This window comes from Schistocerca gregaria, chromosome 3 (genome assembly GCF_023897955.1).
Source record: "Schistocerca gregaria isolate iqSchGreg1 chromosome 3, iqSchGreg1.2, whole genome shotgun sequence".
In the NCBI taxonomy this organism is placed as follows: Eukaryota; Metazoa; Arthropoda; class Insecta; order Orthoptera; family Acrididae; genus Schistocerca; species Schistocerca gregaria.
In genome coordinates this window covers 652,564,732-652,583,901 of record NC_064922.1, presented here as the reverse complement: position 1 = coordinate 652,583,901, position 19,170 = coordinate 652,564,732, and the positions used below count along the sequence as shown (strand labels likewise).

The window sequence follows — 19,170 nt, the reverse complement described above, 5'->3', positions numbered from 1 at the left end:
GTTTGGACGCCTCCCGTCACCACCAAATAAAGTAGAGAGCAAGTCCTCACTAAAGTTCACTTCTGCCATCTTGTCAATGTACAAAATACAGTCTTAAAATGTGGTATATGGTGCCACAGAATCTCACTTTGTGTATTCTTCCCACTGCAGCATGAACAAATGGATTACTGGATTATGCATTATAAGGAGACATTTCAAGGGTACTTCATCTCACTGGAGTAACCTGTGTGAGGTATTCCATGGCTGGATATTTGGTTTCACTTATTGTTGCTCACCATCAACCACACCTTGTCTAACAACTGCATGGTTCCTCAACTGAACACTGAGCTGACAACCTGTATGGGAATGGCATATGTGTCCACTGTTTTCTGTGGTGGCCTCCATGGCTGCTATATCTGCATGTTCATTTGCTGGAATTCCTACATATTCCAGTTCCCAGTCAAATTATATGCATATCTCATGTTGTAAGAGAAAAAGGGAGTTTTCAAACAATGGAAAATCCACGATGGAATTTAACAATATTATGAGAAGGAGAGTTGCTACTCACCATATAGCGTAGATGCTGAGTTGCAGATAGGTACAACATAAAGACTCTCAAAATCATAGCTTTCGGCTGTTAAGGCCTTCGTCAACAATAGATAGATATATGTGCACACACACACACACACACACACACACACACACACACACACACACACACACACACACACACACATATGCACGCACGCACATGCACATATGCGCATGCACACACGCACGCGTGCACACACACACACACACACACACACACACACACACACACACACACACATGACTGCAGTTTCAGGTTTCAGTTGCCTGAGACTGAAGTCATGTGAGTGAGTTGCGTTTGTGTGAGTGTGTGCGTGTGAGTGTGCATATCCCTGTCTATTATTGATGAAGGCCTTAATGGCCAAAAGCTATAATTGTGAGAGTCTTTTTGATGTGCCTAACTGCAACTCAGCATCTTTGCTGTATGGTAAAAAAGGAGTTTTGTGTTTTTGGCCACTATTCCACTGGTTACATTAGCTGTAATGCATGCAGGGTACTAAAGGAAGGGAGACAAAGCAGATGAGAAATTTGTTCATGTCCTGAAGGCATAATGGGGAAGGTCTATAGTACAGTCAATGGTGTCTGATGTTTTGAGTCATCAGTATACATTATGATAAAAACATTGTCCTGATCTATAATATTGTAAGGAATCAAGTTGGAAATTACATTGTAAGTGCATTCTGTTCTTAATAGTGTCAAGCCTTAAATAAGGAGCCAAGGTATAACATCAATATCTGATATTTGGAAAAAAATATTCTTTGCACATATCCTAAGTGGACTTGTTGCTCATTAAATGTTGTGTTGTTAAAAGGCTGTTGGAAAGAGGTGTGAGCAACGGTATGGTATACAAGTGGGATGGGACTTGACTATATCTTGTATGTATTTGTTGCACCATTAAGAGTAACTGCCTGAAGTACAAAGGTTGCACATCAGCCTCAATAAAGGGGCTGAAATGAAAGGTCATGTGACTAGGGCCTCCCGTCAGGTAGACCGTTTGCAATTTCAATTTGACGCCACTTCAGCGACTTGCATGTCGATAGGAATGAAATGATGATGACAACACAACACCCAGCCCCTGAGTGGAGAAAATCTCTGACCCAGCTGGGAATTGAACCTGGGGCCTTAGGACTGACATTCTGTCTCGTTGACCACTCATCTAACAAGGGCTGAGAATGCGGTTGCTTCTAAGCACTGAAGTGAACAGTTTAATATGCATTAATGGCAGACTGCATCTAATATTTCTAATACAATGATCTGATGCATAGCCATAGCAAAACCATAACTGACAAGTTTTTGTTTGAACTGGGGAAAGTAGGTTCTTCTTGCTGCACAAGTCAATTGTCTATCAAACATTGAAATGTTAAGCAATTTGAGAGACACTACTATCCAGTTCTTCTAGTGTGGAAGCCAGTTAAGCTTTTCAGAAAAAAATTAGTCCAAGAAGCCTCTTTCTGTAAGTTTAAATGGTGTACCTGTTTCTCTGTATTGAAAGGCAATAACAACATGTGAATGGTTTGAAACCAAAATAGTCGGCCGTTGTGGCTGAGTGGTTCTAGGCACTTCAGTCTGAAACCGTGCGACCGCTATGGTCACAGGTTCAAATCCTGCCTCGGGCATGGATGTGTTAGGTTAGTTAGGTTTAAGTAGTTCCAAGTTCTAGGGGACTGATGACCTCAGATGTTAAGCCCCATAGCGCTCAGAGCCATTTGAACTGTTTTGAAACCAAAATACATAAATTTTTCAGCGAAAATTTTAAATTTCAAATTGTATCTGAAGCCAGTTTTTATAGGCCTTTAACTGTCAGCTGCAACTGACATATGGTTGCTGGGATGTAGGAAGAAGAGAAGAAATCTGAAAAGTTATTCACTAATAAATAGCACTTAACAGGGCTATTGGCAATGAATAGAAAACCAGGGTAGCACTTTTGAAACTACCTTAAGAAAGATCATTCTCTAAATTGGTCTGATAGTACATCACCACTCTATATTAAAATTAATGTGAGAAATGGGAGATCTATAAAATCATCATATGACATCCCTGGAGGCCACATGCATGGAGTAGTCTGAGGGCATAGAACTTCCAAGTTGTGTTTTAAGCCTTTACAGTATCAAAGAAAACTCATATGAGATGATTTCTACCAGTAAGAGCCTACTGCTTAGCTGCCTCCCATGTAGTCATGTTACCAATAGTGAACGATTTCCCCCTAATCATCACTGAAAGTGACTATGGATCTATTTCAATTGTAAGGTTCAGACAAGGTGGAAGGTGACCATCTGCCCAAAGGTCTTTCCTATTCAGCTTGCTTTTTTTATGGTAAAGATATCAAGGACTTGTTTAGCATTTCTGATATTGTTCCACATCATGCTGCAACAGACTTAATCATGACCATGTGATACGTGCCAGAGACATGCTTACTCCAGAGCTAGTGTACTGAATGGGCAGTTTTAAACTATACCATTACTAGAACTGAAATCCCAGCAACTTCTCTTATACATTATAATTGGTGTCGACTGAAAACTGGATGCTGATTGATGGTCATGGTAACACAAGCTAAATTCTTCATCATGCCATGTCTCCATGTCTCCTTTGCTGGTCTGAAGAAGGGCTTTGAACACTTTCATAATTAGGTGAAAGTATACATTATTCACCATGGAATATTTATTAGTCTCCAACCAAATACTGCAGAGTATCAGGAGCTGTAGAACCTGAGTTCTCTGGAATGTTTTCCTTATTGCAAGAACATTTTTGATGTAGACACATATTATTGCAGCCTGTCAGAATTCCAATATCATGAAAAGAGCCTCAATTATTGATTAAATAGGAACTACAATTTTAAATGTTTTTGTGGGCTGAATTATGTGTATATACCTAATTAGGCATGTTACAATGTGTCTTACCCCTCCCCCCCCCCCCCTCTCCCCTCGCTTTGCTCCAGACACAGAAGTGAGGAGACCAACACATTCTGGGTGTACCGGTAACGCTAACCATAGCGCAATCATTTCGTCGTCTTTAGTAATAAATTCTCCTGCCGTGCTCCAAAAAATGGTAGGCCTATCTACAAAAGATAAAATTGTGCACCATCTGAAAGAAAAGCCTGTTATTAAGCAAAATGTGGAACCTCGCCAGCCAAAACCGTCACTTGTAAACAGAAGCAAGGTAAATTCAACATTCAAGATGAGAGTTATTTTAACTAACACCACAAATGCAGCAAGAAGAATAAACGTATGTTTAATGGGTGATAGTCATCTTAGAGGCCTTGCACATGAAATAAAAAGCATAAACAGTGAAATAAATGCTTCAGGTTTTATTAAACCTGGCGCTCGTCTTGACCAAGTGCTTTCAACTGTAAACAATATCTCTCGAAAGACAATGAAGGAAGACTTCATTGTAATTTGTGGTGGTGCAAATGACGTCACACACAACGATGGTTTGCATGCTGTTAATGCCCTAAAATCTGCCCTAAACCATCTAAATGACTCAAACGTCATTGTTCTCGAAATTCCACACAGGTATGACTTGCCCCAATTCTCATGTGTAAACAGCGCAGTAGCATATTCAAACAGTCAATATGCAGAAATTTGCAACTGTTATGCAAATGTACAAATGGTTAATGTGCAACATTTTAGTAGAGATCTTTGCACCAGTCACAGCCTTCACCTCAATCGCCGCGGAAAAAGTCACTTAGCGTCCATTATTTGTGAAATCGTCATAAATGCTAGGAACAACGTATACTCAAAAAACACACATTCGAAGAATGAGTGCTCCACAACACAAGAAGACTGCAGGAATGGGTATAGACAGACGACATTGGACAAATGGCTGCTGAAAACATCAGGTAAAGCTGATTCTTCCCAGGCTCCCAGTACATGGAAACAGACCAACTTGAATAAATGAATAGTGAAAAATACTAAACCCACTCTGTCAACTGATATTTCTTTTTTAGGGATAAATGTATAAGTGGTTCTGGTAGGGTGACACGTCCATCAAGCGTTCAACAATCCAAACTCACTTTCAAATTTATTCAGCAGAACTTTCAAAGTCTTGGCAATAAGCACAATGAGTTGGATACCATTGCAGCAATTGATAAGCCTGATGTTTTAGTTATAAGTGAACACTGGTACCCAGATGAGCTAATTAGTGTATGTAAGCCACTTTCCATGAACTTTTGCTCTGCCTTCAGTAGAAAAGAGAAACATGGTGGTGGGGTAGCTATCTTTGCAGCCAGTGGTAGTAATTATAGTGTAATAGATGTAAGTGCTTTCAGCATTGAGGGTGTAATAGAACTAGCAGCAATTAATTATAAGTGGGGGAAAAAGAACTTAATTATTATAGGTCTATACAGACCTCCATCTGGTAGCCTAGATAGTTTCTTTGATGTTCTTAATGACCTGCTTGTTGACATTGACAGTAAACACTGCAATAAAAATGGCTGGGTTAACATAATACTAACTGGAGATATAAACATTGACTTGCTGCCCAATGACTCTGTATCTAAGAAACTAATGCTAATGCTAGCTGAATTTAACTTAACATTTCTGATAAACGAGCCCACTAGAGAGGTCAATAGTGTAAAATCATGCATTGACAACATTATAACTAACATGTCCCACTTTACATGCAGTGCATCAGTTCTGAAGCTTGCCATTTCTGACCACCATGCAGTACAGGTATTGATAAAAGCTGAAAATCTTCATGTCAATAGAAAAGAGAAGCAATATGTGACAAAAAGAATGACCAATGATAACAATGTTAAAGATTTCAACAGTTTGCTAAAAAGCCTACAATGGGGTGAAAAAAACAGCATTACTTTCAGTGAATTTTCATCAGATTTTTATTATTGCTTCAATATCTCATGTCTAGAAATGACCTTTACAGTAAATGGCTGCAAAAATATACAAAGAAATAACTGGATAACTCATGAAGTTAAAACAGCAAGAGAGAAACTTAGACTTTTCCAATATGCAATGATAAGTAATAACAATAATAATAGACTAAAGGTAGAATTTAAGAACTATCAGGATTACTATAAAGATCTTCTGCTAGAAACTAAAAGTAAATATGTAGCACAATGTTAAGAAACTCTACTAACACAGGTTTAGCTGTTTGGAAAGTAATAAATAGCTTTAGGGATTGTAAGGACAGATCAACAAGTGATTTTACTATAAACCGTAAAGGGCATATCATGAAATGTCAATGGCAGATTGCAAATGTTTTTAATGAGTACTTTTCTTCTGTTGGAAAATCTGTCAATGACGATTTTAAGAATCTTCAGCATAAATATAGGGGCATTCCAATCAAACAAAGCATATACTTGGCCCCAACCAATAACATGGAAGTCAAAAACATAGTAATGTCATTACAAAATACAAAATCAGCAGGCTATGATGGATTGTCTATCTGTACACTGAAAACATGTGTAGATAACATATCTGATGCCATGGCCACAGCAGTAAATGATGTAATTGCATCAGGTTGTTTCCCAGATAGTCTAAAGACAGCACAAGTAACACCGATTCAGAAGAAAGGTGATAAATCTAAAATTGAAAACTAACGCCCCATCTCAATCTTACCTGCATTTTCGAAGGTAGTTGAGAAAGTTATTTATACTAGACTAATGACATTCTTGAGTCAACACAATTTAAAATTTGAAAATCAGAATGGCTTTATGAAAAACAAGTCAACATCAGTAGCAGCAGCACAATTAATAGACAAAATAATAACGGCCATAGAGAACAAGGAGTATGTAACTGGAGTGTTCCTTGATATAGAAAAAGCTTTTGATTGTGTCAACATCACCATATTACTTGACAAGCTGTGGAACCTGGGTATCAGAGGAACTAGCTATGAGCTAATAAAATCGTATATGAGCAATAGAAAACAATCTGTCTTGCTTAAAACAAACAGTGGGTCTTACAAATCTAAAATTACAGACACCAAATATGAAGTGCCTCAAGGTTCTGTCTTAGGACCCCTTCTTTTCTTGATATATGTTAATGATATACAGTATTGTTCTCCTAACTGTACAAAAATATTGTATGCAGATGACACATCAATAGTGTGTAAACACAAAGACTATCAGAGTCTGGAGGTACAGTGCAACAGTGTAACTAATGAAATAGTCAAGTATTTTAATGAAAGCCATCTAAATGTAAGTGCTTCAAAGACTGCAATGATGGAATTTAAGACAAGGAAACAAATAGAATTTGAGATGAAATTGTCCATAGGAAATGCCATTGTAAAAAAGGCCATTGTAAAAAAGGATAAATGGACAAAGTTCTTGGGAATTACAATCCAGGACAGCCTCAAATGGGACATGCATATTGATTCCTTAGCACGTAAGCTGTCGAAGAATGTGTTTGCTATAAATATGATTAGCAAATATTGTAAGGACATGGGTGTACTAAAAACTGCTTATCATGCCCTATCCTCATCAAACTTAAACTATTCTGTAGAAATATGGGGTGCAACAACTCAAGCCAACCTAAGTACATTATTAATACTACAGAAAAAAGTTATCAGGATCATTTGTGGTGCCAAACCTCAAGAATCATGTCGGAATCTGTTCCCAAAATTAGGTGTGCTTACCATTATAAGTGTGTACATATGGAAAGTTATATTGCTTGTGAAAACAATAAATCCAAATTTCAGCTGTGACCTGCACCAATATGATACAAGGCAAAAGTTCAGAGACCATGTAAATAGCCACAGAACAGCTTTGTATGAAAAAAAAATGCACTTCATGCTGGGCTGAAGCTAGCTAATGCCCTACCAAAAAGTCTCACAACCCTTCCTACTAACAAATTAAAAGATCAGCTAAAAAGAATTCTAATTGAAAACCCTTTTTATTCCCTAGATGAGTATTATTTCTGTATGAAAAGTGTTTCATAAGTATGTCAAGCTCATAGTTTTAAGTAACCTACAACTAATATAATGTTGATAAAAAAATATTTGTAATATCATGATTGTATACTACCAGACGTAAAAGCCATCAAAATGTAAAATTTATTAATGCAAACAAATCTTTAGTTTGTAATTTATAAACTGACATATTCAGAAGAATAATCTGTATGATGTCCTGAAACTGTATTATTTCTAGGGATTGTTTTTGATTATTTGATGTTGAATAAATATTATTATTATTATTATTATTATTACATATAGAGGAAGTCAGCTCTGTCACAGCATTCAGCTCCCCTGAATCGGTTACTTCGGACATCACACCACCTCACACAGGGCCATCAGCTACCATGTGGGTAGGGTGACCTTGTAAACAAACATGCCAGTAACAACGATCTGTGTCAGCAACAGTGCCAGTACCCTGTAATAAACATTGTTTCCTTTGCCACACACACACATCCCACCAGCATGCAACATCCTCCAGGTGGGTAAGAAAAGGACAACTTCAAGTGGCACACTGCTGCAGAGCAGCTCTAATACAGATATGTCCTGACCTATGAAAATATGTCAAGTAGCTGATAGATCTATAGAAGCATAGACTTCTCGGGACAAAACCTAGCAAATGTACTTAGATGTTTTCACAGTCAAACACCCTGTGAGATTACTTCTGGCCACTGGTGCTTTTATATCCTTTCTGAACCAATCTACTTACTTAAGTTTAGGGGTGCCACCCATGACGGCAGGGGAGAGAAACCTGTAGGCCTATGGATGCTATCAGGTGTTCCAACAAGGAAAACTTACAGTTTTATTTACAACAAGTAACTCATCCAATAAATGTTCTTGTCATAGCTAACCACACAGTAAGCAGTATTTTGGAACAAACTCTTTTCTGGCTTTATGATTCATGAAATAGCAAAAAGACTAAGATACAATTTGCACAAGTATTCTTTCAGGCAACTGCCACTGACAGACATGGTTTTCAGTCCCTTGGCCAATGGACTTGAACAAGCAGAAAATGATGTTACAGCTACTATCTGCAAGGAAATGATGTCCACCACTGCATTTAATACATGTTGTGGTCTTCTAGTAAATTTCAAGGCTGCTCTCACTAAAGCCTGCAGTCTGGCAGAATGGGCCATCCATCAATGCACCCTCTTGGATATTTCACATCTGCTAAAAGCGCATGTTGTTGTTCAGGCTTCTCTTTTCCAGATGGGCACCCCAGTGTGGACCCATGAGCTCAGATTCCACCAAACCTGGATCACCAGCACAAGCTTCAATGCCATCAAACCTGGATCCATGGGACAATGTCCTTAAGCCACACAACCTGGGTCCATGGGATGATCTCTGCCCACCAAGGTTCCGTGCTCTATCCCATGGCTTCCAATCATGGACTTCTGCATCACAACCAATGTCAACTTCACCTGCTCCATCCTCGTCAGTGGCTGTCAGTTTCTCCATCCCTGGCAGATCCTCTGGTCCTGGGATGAATCATGCAACTCCCACTGAGCACCATTCTGCCCTGGAGTTTCACAGCAATGCCCAGGGACATTTATCTGTCATCTTGCCCAGTAGTGGCTTCTCTGGACCATACATCATCTAGGTTCTTATCCTTTAAGGATAAGACACCTGTATATGTATGGATGGATATGTGTGTGTGCGTGTGTGTGTGTGTATATATATGTGTGTGTGTGTGTGTGTGTGTGTGTGTGTGTGTGTGTGTGTGTGTGTGTGTGTGTGTGTGTGTGTAAGGTAAGTCTTTCCACTCCCGGGATTGGAATGACTCCTTACCCTCTCCCTTAAAACCCACATCCTTTCGTCTTTCCCTCTCCTTCCCTCTTTCCTGAAGAAGCAACCGTTGGTTGCGAAAGCTAGAAATTTTGTGTGTGTGTTTGTGTGTTATTTTATTGTGCCTGTCTACCAGTACTTTCCCACTTTGTAAGTCTTGGAATCTTTGTTTTCAATATACACTCCTGGAAATTGAAATAAGAACACCGTGAATTCATTGTCCCAAAAAGGGGAAACTTTATTGACACATTCCTGGGGTCAGATACATCACATGATCACACTGACAGAACCACAGGCACATAGACACAGGCAACAGAGCATGCACAATGTCGGCACTAGTACAGTGTATATCCACCTTTCGCAGCAATGCAGGCTGCTATTCTCCCATGGAGACGATCGTAGAGATGATGCATGTAGTCCTGTGGAACGGCTTGCCATGCCATTTCCACCTGGCGCCTCAGTTGGACCAGCGTTCGTGCTGGACGTGCAGACCGCGTGAGACGACGCTTCATCCAGTCCCAAAATATGCTCAATGGGGGACAGATTCGGAGATCTTGCTGGCCAGGGTAGTTGACTTACACCTTCTAGAGCACGTTGGGTGGCATGGGATACATGCGGACGTGCATTGTCCTGTTGGAACAGCAAGTTCCCTTTCCGGTCTAGGAATGGTAGAACGATGGGTACGATGACGGTTTGGATGTACCGTGCACTATTCAGTGTCCCCTCGACGATCACCAGAGGTGTTCGGCCAGTGTCGGAGATTGCTCCCCACACCATGATGCCGGGTGTTGGCCCTGTGTGCCTCAGTCGTATGCAGTCCTGATTGTGGCGCTCACCTGCACGGCGCCAAACACGCATACGATCATCATTGGCACCAAGGCAGAAGTGACTCTCATCGCTGAAGATGACACGTCTCCATTTGTCCTTCCATTCACGCCTGTCGCGACAGCACTGGAGGCGGGCAAATGTGTTCTTGGTTCTAATTTGGCAGTGGTCATTTATTTCTGTGGGAAGGTGGTTGTTGGCGATTCCCACATACAAACAATTGTCACATGTTATTAAAGGAATGGCAATGACAATATATTTGTGTAATAAGTAGGCACAGGATACAGGAAGGATAATATAAGTATAAAATAGACAAAACTGAATGCATAAAACTGTATCATAGAGAACTGTAATTACATGTGTTCCAAGAGTAAATTAAAGGCACTGATGTTAAATGAACAACAAAGGAACTGCACAGTGGCTTCTGAATAACAGATAGCTAACCATTTATACAATAAATACACACTTTAAGGTCATAAGCCAACATATTTTCTATTGAGGATAAAAATGAGAATACTGAATGTATGACAACAACTGATCATACATAGGTAGACACTTGTAGATACACAGAACATATCTTTCTAGATACATAGAAAGAACAAAGAGAAAATGAAGCACAGAAGAACAAAATAAGGAAGTTATATTACTTGAATCTGAGCTTTGTGGTCACGTAGCGTATAGCTCACAAAGAGTGAGAATACTCATGGGGATACATAGTTATGTGATAAATTTTCCTTTAGCATCAATAAAATTATATCAAGTGTGCATGATTAACCCTACTGGAGATATACTGTTATCAAATTGTAATGTAAGGTTTCAGTTTCTATAATGTTTGTCAAACCAAATCATTTTCTGGTCTTTGGATAAACTAACCTATATGCAATAGGAAGTGGATTTTCCAGAGCTTCAGATGGCACTGTATATCTGAAAAAGAATTTCTTTCATTCAGTAATTATGAATTTAGGTTCCCCATGTATTTTTCCCAAAACTGAATCCCCAATTTTCATCTATTTATTTATTTATTTTGATCCTCCGAATCATCCATGGTACAGAAATGCACATCATGATATGGGACAGGTCATTTGATACATATTAGGCATTTATAAGAAGAGGTGCATGTCTATGAATCTATAAAATGGTTACATATTTATATCACATGTGTAATGTACTTAGGTCTTATATTTATTCTGTACCAGAATTTAGCATTTATACCAATAAAACTTACATTCAGTTACGTTATGTAAGGTCAATACTTTGGGACTCATTAGCTGATGTTTTTGTTGAGCAGTTCCTTACAGCAGTTCCTTAAAGCAGGTTGTTTTCGAGGAATTCCTGTATGCTGTAGAGGCAATGTTTAATTAGGAGTGACCATAGTTTTATTCTAAAATCCTTCACTTGTGTAATGTTCTTCACTGGTATTGGGAAACGATTGTAGAGCTTTATTCCCATATATTTGACACCTTTATTGTATAGTTTTGTTGAATGGTGAATTACTCGTAGAGAGTTTTTTGACCTTGTATCATGTTGCCTCCCCCCATGAACCATGGACCTTGCCGTTGGTGGGGAGGCTTGCGTGCCTCAGCGATACAGATAGCCGTACCGTAGGTGCAACCACAATGGAGGGGTATCTGTTGAGAGGCCAGACAAACGTGTGGTTGCTGAAGAGGGGCAGTAGCCTTTTCAGTAGTTGCAGGGGCAACAGTCTGGATGATTGACTGATCTGGCCTTGTAATAATAACCAAAATGGCCTTGCTGTGCTGGTACTGTGAACGGCTGAAAGCAAGGGGAAACTACGGCTGTAATTTTTCCCGAGGGCATGCAGCTTTACTGTATAATTAAATGATGATGGTGTCCTCTTGGGTAAAATATTCTGGAGGTAAAATAGTCCCCCTTCGGATCTCCGGGCGGAGACTACTCAAGAGGATGTCGTTATCAGGAGAAAGAAAGCCGGCATTCTACGGATCGGAGCGTGGAATGTCAGATCCCTTAATCGTGCAGGTAGGTTAGAAAATTTAAAAAGGGAAATGGATAGGTTAAAGTTAGATATAGTGGGAATTAGTGAAGTTCGGTGGCAGGAGGAACAAGACTTCTGGTCAGGTGACTACAGGGTTATAAACACAAAATCAAATAGGGGTAATGCAGGAGTAGGTTTAATAATGAATAGGAAAATAGGAATGTGGGTAAGCTACTACAAACAGCATAGTGAACGCATTATTGTGGCCAAGAGACACACGAAGCCCACACCTACTACAGTAGTACAAGTTTATATGCCAACTAGCTCTGCAGATGACGAAGAAATTGAAGAAATGTATGATCAAATAAAAGAAATTATTCAGATAGTGAAGTGAGATGAAAATTTAATAGTCATGGGTGACTGGAATTTGGTAGTAGGAAAAGGGAGAGAAGGAAACGTAGTAGGTGAATATGGACTTGGGCAAACAAATGAAAGATCAAGCCACCTGGTAGAATTTTGCACAGAGCACAACTTAATCATATGTAATACTTGGTTCAAGAATCATAAAAGAAGGCTGTATACATGGAAGAAGCCTGGAGATACTAAAAGGTATCAGATAGATTATATAATGGTAAGACAGAGATTTAGAAACCAGGTTTTAAATTGTAAGACATTTCCAGGGGCAGGTGTGGACTCTGACCAGAATCTATTGTTTATGACCTGTAGATTAAAACTGAAGAAACTGCAAAAAGGTGGGAATTTAAAGAGATGGGACCTGTACAAACTGAAAGAACCAGAGGTTGTACAGAGTTTCAGGGAGAGCATAAGGGAGCAATTGACAGGAATGGGGGAAAGAAATACAGTAGAAAAAGAATGGGTACTTTGAGGGATGAAGTAGTGAAGGCAGCAGAGGATCAAGTAGGTAAAAAGACGAGGGCTAGTAGAAATCATTGGGTAACAGAAGAAATACTGAATTTAATTGATGAAAGGAGAAAATATAAAAATGCAAATGAAGTAGGCAAAAAGGAATACAAACGTCTCAAAAATGAGATCGACAGGAAGTGCAAAATGGCTAAGCAGGGATGGCTAGAGGACAAATGTAAGGATGTAGAGACTTATCTCACTAGGGGTAAGATAGATACTGCCTACAGGAAAATTAAAGAGACCTTTGGAGATAAGAGAACCACTTGTATGAACATCAAGAGCTCAGATAGAAACCCAGTTCTAACTAAAGAAGAGAAAGCAGAAAGGTGGAAGGCATATATAGAGGGTCTATACAAAGGCGATGTACTTGAGGACAATATTATGGAATTGGAAGAGGATGTAGATAAAGATGAAATGGGAGATACGATACTGTGTGTAGAGTTTGACAGAGCACTGAAAGACCCGAGTCGAAACAAGGCCCCCGGAGTAGACAACATTCCATTGGGACTACTGACGGCCTTGGGAGAGACAATTCTGACAAAAGTCTACCATCTGGTGAGCAAGATGTATGAGACAGGCGGAATACCCTCAGACTTCAAGGAAAATATAATAATTCCAATTCCAAAGAAAGCAGGTGTTGACAGATGTAAAAATTACTGAATTATCAGTTTAATTAGTCACAGCTGCAAAATACTAACTGTGAATTCTTTACAGACGAATGGAAAAACTAGTAGAAGCCGACCTCGGGGAAGATCAGTTTGGATTCCGTAGAAATGTTGGAACACGTGAGGCAATACTGACCCTTCGACTTATATTAGGAGCTACATTAAGGAAGGGAAAACCTACGTTTCTAGCATTTGTAGACTTAGAGAAAGCTTTTGACAATGTTGACTGGAATACTCTCTTTCAAGTTCTGAAGGTGGCAGGGGTAAAATACGGGGAGCGAAAGGCTATTTACAATTTGTACAGAAACCAGATGGCAGTTAATAAGAGTCGAGGGACATAAAAGGGAAGCAGTGGTTGGGAAGGGAGTGAGACAGGGTTGTAGTCTCTCCCTGATGTTATTCAATCTGTATATTGAGCAAGCAGTAAAGGAAACAAAAGAAAAATTTGGAGTAGGTATTAAAATCCATGGAGAAGAAATAAAAACTTTGAGGTTCGCCGATGACATTGTAATTTTGTCAGAGACAGCAAAGGACTTGGTAGAGCAGTTGAATGGAATGGACAGTGTCTTGAAAGGAGGATATAAGATGAACACCAAGAAAAGCAAAACAAGGATAATGGAATGTAGCCGAATTAAGTCGGGTGATGCTGAGGGAATTAGATTAGGAAACAAGACACTTAAAGTAGTAAAGGAGTTTTGCTATTTGGGGAACAAAATAACTGTTGATGGTTGAAGTAGAGAGGATATAAAATGTATACTGGCAATGGCAAGGAAAGCGTTTCTGAAGAAGAGAAATTTGTTAACAACGAGTATAGATTTAAGTGTCAGGAAGTCATTTCTGAAAGTATTTGTATGGAGTGTAGCCATGTATGGAAGTGAAACATGGACAATAAATAGTTTGGACAAGAAGAGAATAGAAGCTTTCGAAATGTCGTGCTACAGAAGAATGCTGAAGATTAGATGGGTTGATGACATAACTAATGAGGAAGTATTGAATAGGATTGGGGAGAAGAGAAGTTTGTGGCACAACTTGGCCAGAAGAAGGGATTGGTTGGTAGGACATGTTCTGAGACATCAAGGGATCACCAATTTAGTATTGGAGGGCAGTGTGGAGGGTAAAAATCGTAGAGGGAGACCAAGAGATGAATACACTAAGCAGATTCAGAAGGATGTAGGTTGCAGTAGGTACTGGGAGATGAAGAAGCTTGCACAGGATAGAGTAGCATGGAGAGCTGCATCAAACCAGTTTCAGGACTGAAGACCACAACAACAACAACATATCATGTTGGTGCCAGTCTGAGTTTATATCTAAGTTGCTAATATTTTTCTTGGTGAAACATAGTAGGTCCAGCATGTACTGACATGGGAGGGGTAATATGTTCAGATTCTGGAACAGTGGTTTACAAGATTCTTTCTGCTGTTTGAATAATATTACTCTAACTTTTTATGTAGTTTAAGGAGCCTCATTGCTTCTGCACTGTGGCCCCAAAAGATAATATAGAGTGGAAAAGGGCATAGTACATTGATGTGAGGGTGTTGGTATTGACAATATTCCTTATTTGTCTAATCATGGAACATACTTTACTCAATTTGGTGCAGGTTATATCAATATGACTTTTCCTAAGTGTGTCAGTAATGGTACCCCCCCCCCCCCCCAAAAAAAAAAAAAAAATTGGTTTCCTTTACATGGTTGATTTTATCATCACTCAGTGATATATTTGGTACTGGTGGGTTTTTGTTTTAGACTGTGTGAAAAGTAATACCAGCTGTCTTTTTTATATTTAGGAGTAGTCTTTTTTTAAATAATCCACGAGTTTAAGTGTGCTGTGCTCCTGTTTATTGCATCTAGAAGACGTTCATTTGATTCAGATATCATAATTGTGGTATCATCAGCAAAGAGGAAGGTTCTGTTATTGTGTAAATTTAAGGAGAGGTCATTTACCTAAAGTTAGAATAATAAGGGTCCCAACACTGAGCCTTGGGGAACTCCATGTTCTGTGATTTGGGTAGTACAGTATTAGCAATTCTTGGTCAATTGGTTACATTCATTTGGACATATTGGTTTCTGTCTCTCAGGTAGCTTTGAAACCAGTCATGGCCAGTGCCCCTTATTCCATGGGAACAAATTTTTTGGAGCTGTATATTGTGATTGGCCATATCAAATACCTTCCCTCATAGATGTACCTCTTTTTTAGGCTAATATCAGTGTCCAATGAGAAGTTCAGGCAGGCAGATGCTAAAGAGGTCCAAAACTCACAAAATTCTCACAACAGGAAAGTAAATAATAATTTTACCATATTTAACCAAAATATTGGTGGATTAAAAAAAAGTAGATTCTCAGAAAAGTAAAGTAAAAAATAATGTTACCATTTTTCACCAAAATATTCCGGGATTGAACAATAAAGTAGATGAGCTCCTGGTTTGTGTAGATGACATTGAATCTAATAATATAATAGATATACTATGCCTGTCTGAGCATCACATTGTGTCTGATACGGAAAAGGTAAAATATCAGTGGTTATAAACTAGCTGCAGATATGAGTAGAGAGAATAAGGTGGGAAGAGGAGTTGCCACACATGTCAAAAGTTATCACTATGCAGAAAGCTTAGATACAAAAAAGTTTTGTTTAGAGGAATGTATAGAAGCATGTGCCTGTCAACTTAAACTGAAGGAGGGCTCTTTTATAATTGTAACAGTATATAGGTCCCCTTCAGGAAACTTTCATTTATTCCTGGAAAACTTGGATGCCTTGTTGTGCTATCCGTCAGATAGGGGAAAGCAAATTATTATTTGTGGGGATTTCAATGTTGATTCATTGAAAGAGTGTAATAGGAAGAATGACCTGGAAGTCTTGTTCGGTTCTTTCAATTTGACATCTGTCATTAATTTTCCTACTTGGTTAGTAAAGGACAGCAGCACATTGATAGATAACACTTTTATAGACCAAAATAGGTTTAAAAACATAAATTCTTGTCCTGCTGAGAATGGCTTTCTGATCATGATGCTCAGCTAGTTACAGTATATGACACAGCTCCATTCAGTAATTCAAAACTACCCTCCAAAGTTGTGCATTCAATTGATGACTCAACAATTAGAAATTTCAGAGAAAATCTTCAGCAGTTAGACTGGGATGAGGTGTACAAGGAACCTGATGCTAATTTAAAATATAACTTATTTCGTGGTACACTTGTAAGTGAATTTGAAAACTGTTTCCCCAAGAAAAGTAGTTAAATCTAATTATAAGAAACTATGCAAAAGACCTTGGCTTACTAAAGGAATAAAAATATATTGTAACCACAAAAGGGAACTGTATCTAACAACAAGAAAGAGTAATGACCCAGAAACAGCCAAATATTTTAAAAATTACTGTGCTACATGAAGGAAGGTTATTAAAAAGTCCAGAAGCATGTGCATCATGTCTGAGATTAATACCTCTGATAACAAAATCAAAACAATGTGAAATATTATTACAAGGGAGACAGGACAACCAAGAGTACAGGACGACACTATCACCATCAAAGTGAATGCAAACTTGATAAACAACAAGCCTGAAGTCGAAAACATTTTGAATAATCATTGTTTAAATGTAGAGAAAATAGGATCTAAATGTTCATTGGAAGAAGCAAGGCAGTTAATGGAAGAGGCCTTATCAACACCATTTGATACAATTTAAATTCCACCCACCTCTCCATCTGAAATTAGGAAGATAATAAACTCTCTCAAGAATAAAAGCTCACATGGGATTGATGGCATTTCCAGCAGGATAATAAAAGCTTGTTCCCAAGAAATAAGTGGGATTCTTAGCCACATATGTAATAGCTCTCTGAAGCAGGCTATTCTCCCAGATAGACTGAAGTATGCCATTGTTATACCACTGCATAAAAAAGAGGGTACATCTGTCAACAACTACTGCCCAATCTCTCTTCTGACTGCCTTATCCAAAATTCTTGAAAAAGTAATGTATTGTAGAGTAGCTTCACACCTTTGTAAAAATAAAGCTTTAACAAAATGTCAGTTTGGTTTCCAGAAGGGTTTTTCAATGGAAAATGCTATATATACTTTCACTAATGAAATATTAAATGCTCTGAGTAACCGGAAGTCACGTGTTGGGATTTTTTGTGATTTATCAAAGGCTTTTGATTGTGTAAATCATGGAATACTTATAGATACGCTCAAGTACAGTGGTATGAATGGGATGGTGCTCAAATGGTTTAAATCATACCTAACTGGCAGAGTGCAGAAAGTTGAAATAAATAGTTCACATAATATGCAAAAACTGGTGATTTCTCAAACTGGGGTTCGGTCTTGCGTCCTCTGCTGTTCTTAATATACATTAATGACTTGCCATTCTATATTCAAGATGCAAAGCTGGTACTTTATGCTGATGATACAAGTATAGCTATCACACCTGACAGACAAGAATTAACTGCTGAAATTGTAAACGATGTTTTTCAGAAAATCATTAAGTGGTTCTCTGCAAATGGGCTCTCATTAAACTTTGACAAAACACAGTATATACAGTTCCACACAGTAAATGGAATGACCCCATTAATAAATATAGACTTTGATCAGAAATCGGTAGCTAAGGTAGAATATTCAAAATTTCTAGGTGTATGCATTGATGAGGGATTGAACTGTAAAAAACACACTGAGGATCTGGCGAAATGTTTGAGTTTAGCTACTTATGCTATTAGGGTCATTGCAAATTTTGGCTATATACATCTGAGTAAATTAGCTTACCATGCCTATTTTCATTCTCTGCTTTCGTATGGCATCATAATCTGGGGTAACTCATTATTGAGTAAAAGAGTGTTCATTGCACAAAAGCATGTAATCAGAATAATTGCTGGAGCTCATCCAAGATCATCCTGAAGACACTTATTTAAAGAGCTAGATATCTTCACTCTAGCCTCACAACATATATATTCACTTATGAAATTTGTTATTAACAATCTGAGCTAATTCAAAAGTAACAGCAGTGTACATGGCTACAACACTAGGAGAAAGGATGTTCTTCACTACTCAAGGTTAAATCTAACTTTGGCTCAGAAGGGGGTAAATTATGCTGCCACAAAAGTCTTTGGTCACTTACCTAATAGCATCAAAAGTCTGACAGATAGCCATATAGCATTTAAAAGGAAATTAAAAGAATTTCTTAATGGCAACTCCTTCTGCTCATTAGATGAATTTTTGGATATAGTAAGTGCGCAATTTCCCAACTCCCCCCAAAAAAAAAAAAAAAAAAAAAAAAAAAAAAAAAAAAAAAAAAAAAAAAAAAAAAAGTGAAGTGTCATATTCATGATCTATGGAACAAGTACTAATCTAATCTAATCAGTTGTGGTTTTTCCTCCTTGGAAACCAAACCGAGCAGGTGATATGGCATTTCCTTTTTTCAGAAATGAATTTAGTTTGTCTGCCATAGTATATTCAAATGTTTTGCTACATACTGAGAGTACTGCTATTGGCCTGTAATTGCTGATATCATTTTTACGTCCTTTTTTATGAATGGCTATGATTTTTGGAGTCTTGAGTTTATTAGGAAATATG

General features: G+C 38.4%; 1 protein-coding gene across 1 annotated transcript in view; it reads left to right on the top strand.

The window, feature by feature from the left end:
• The window catches only part of LOC126356108 (myosin regulatory light polypeptide 9-like), a 96,308-nt gene that overhangs the window by 32,963 nt on the left and 44,175 nt on the right, over positions 1 to 19,170 (top strand). The window lies entirely within an intron of this gene.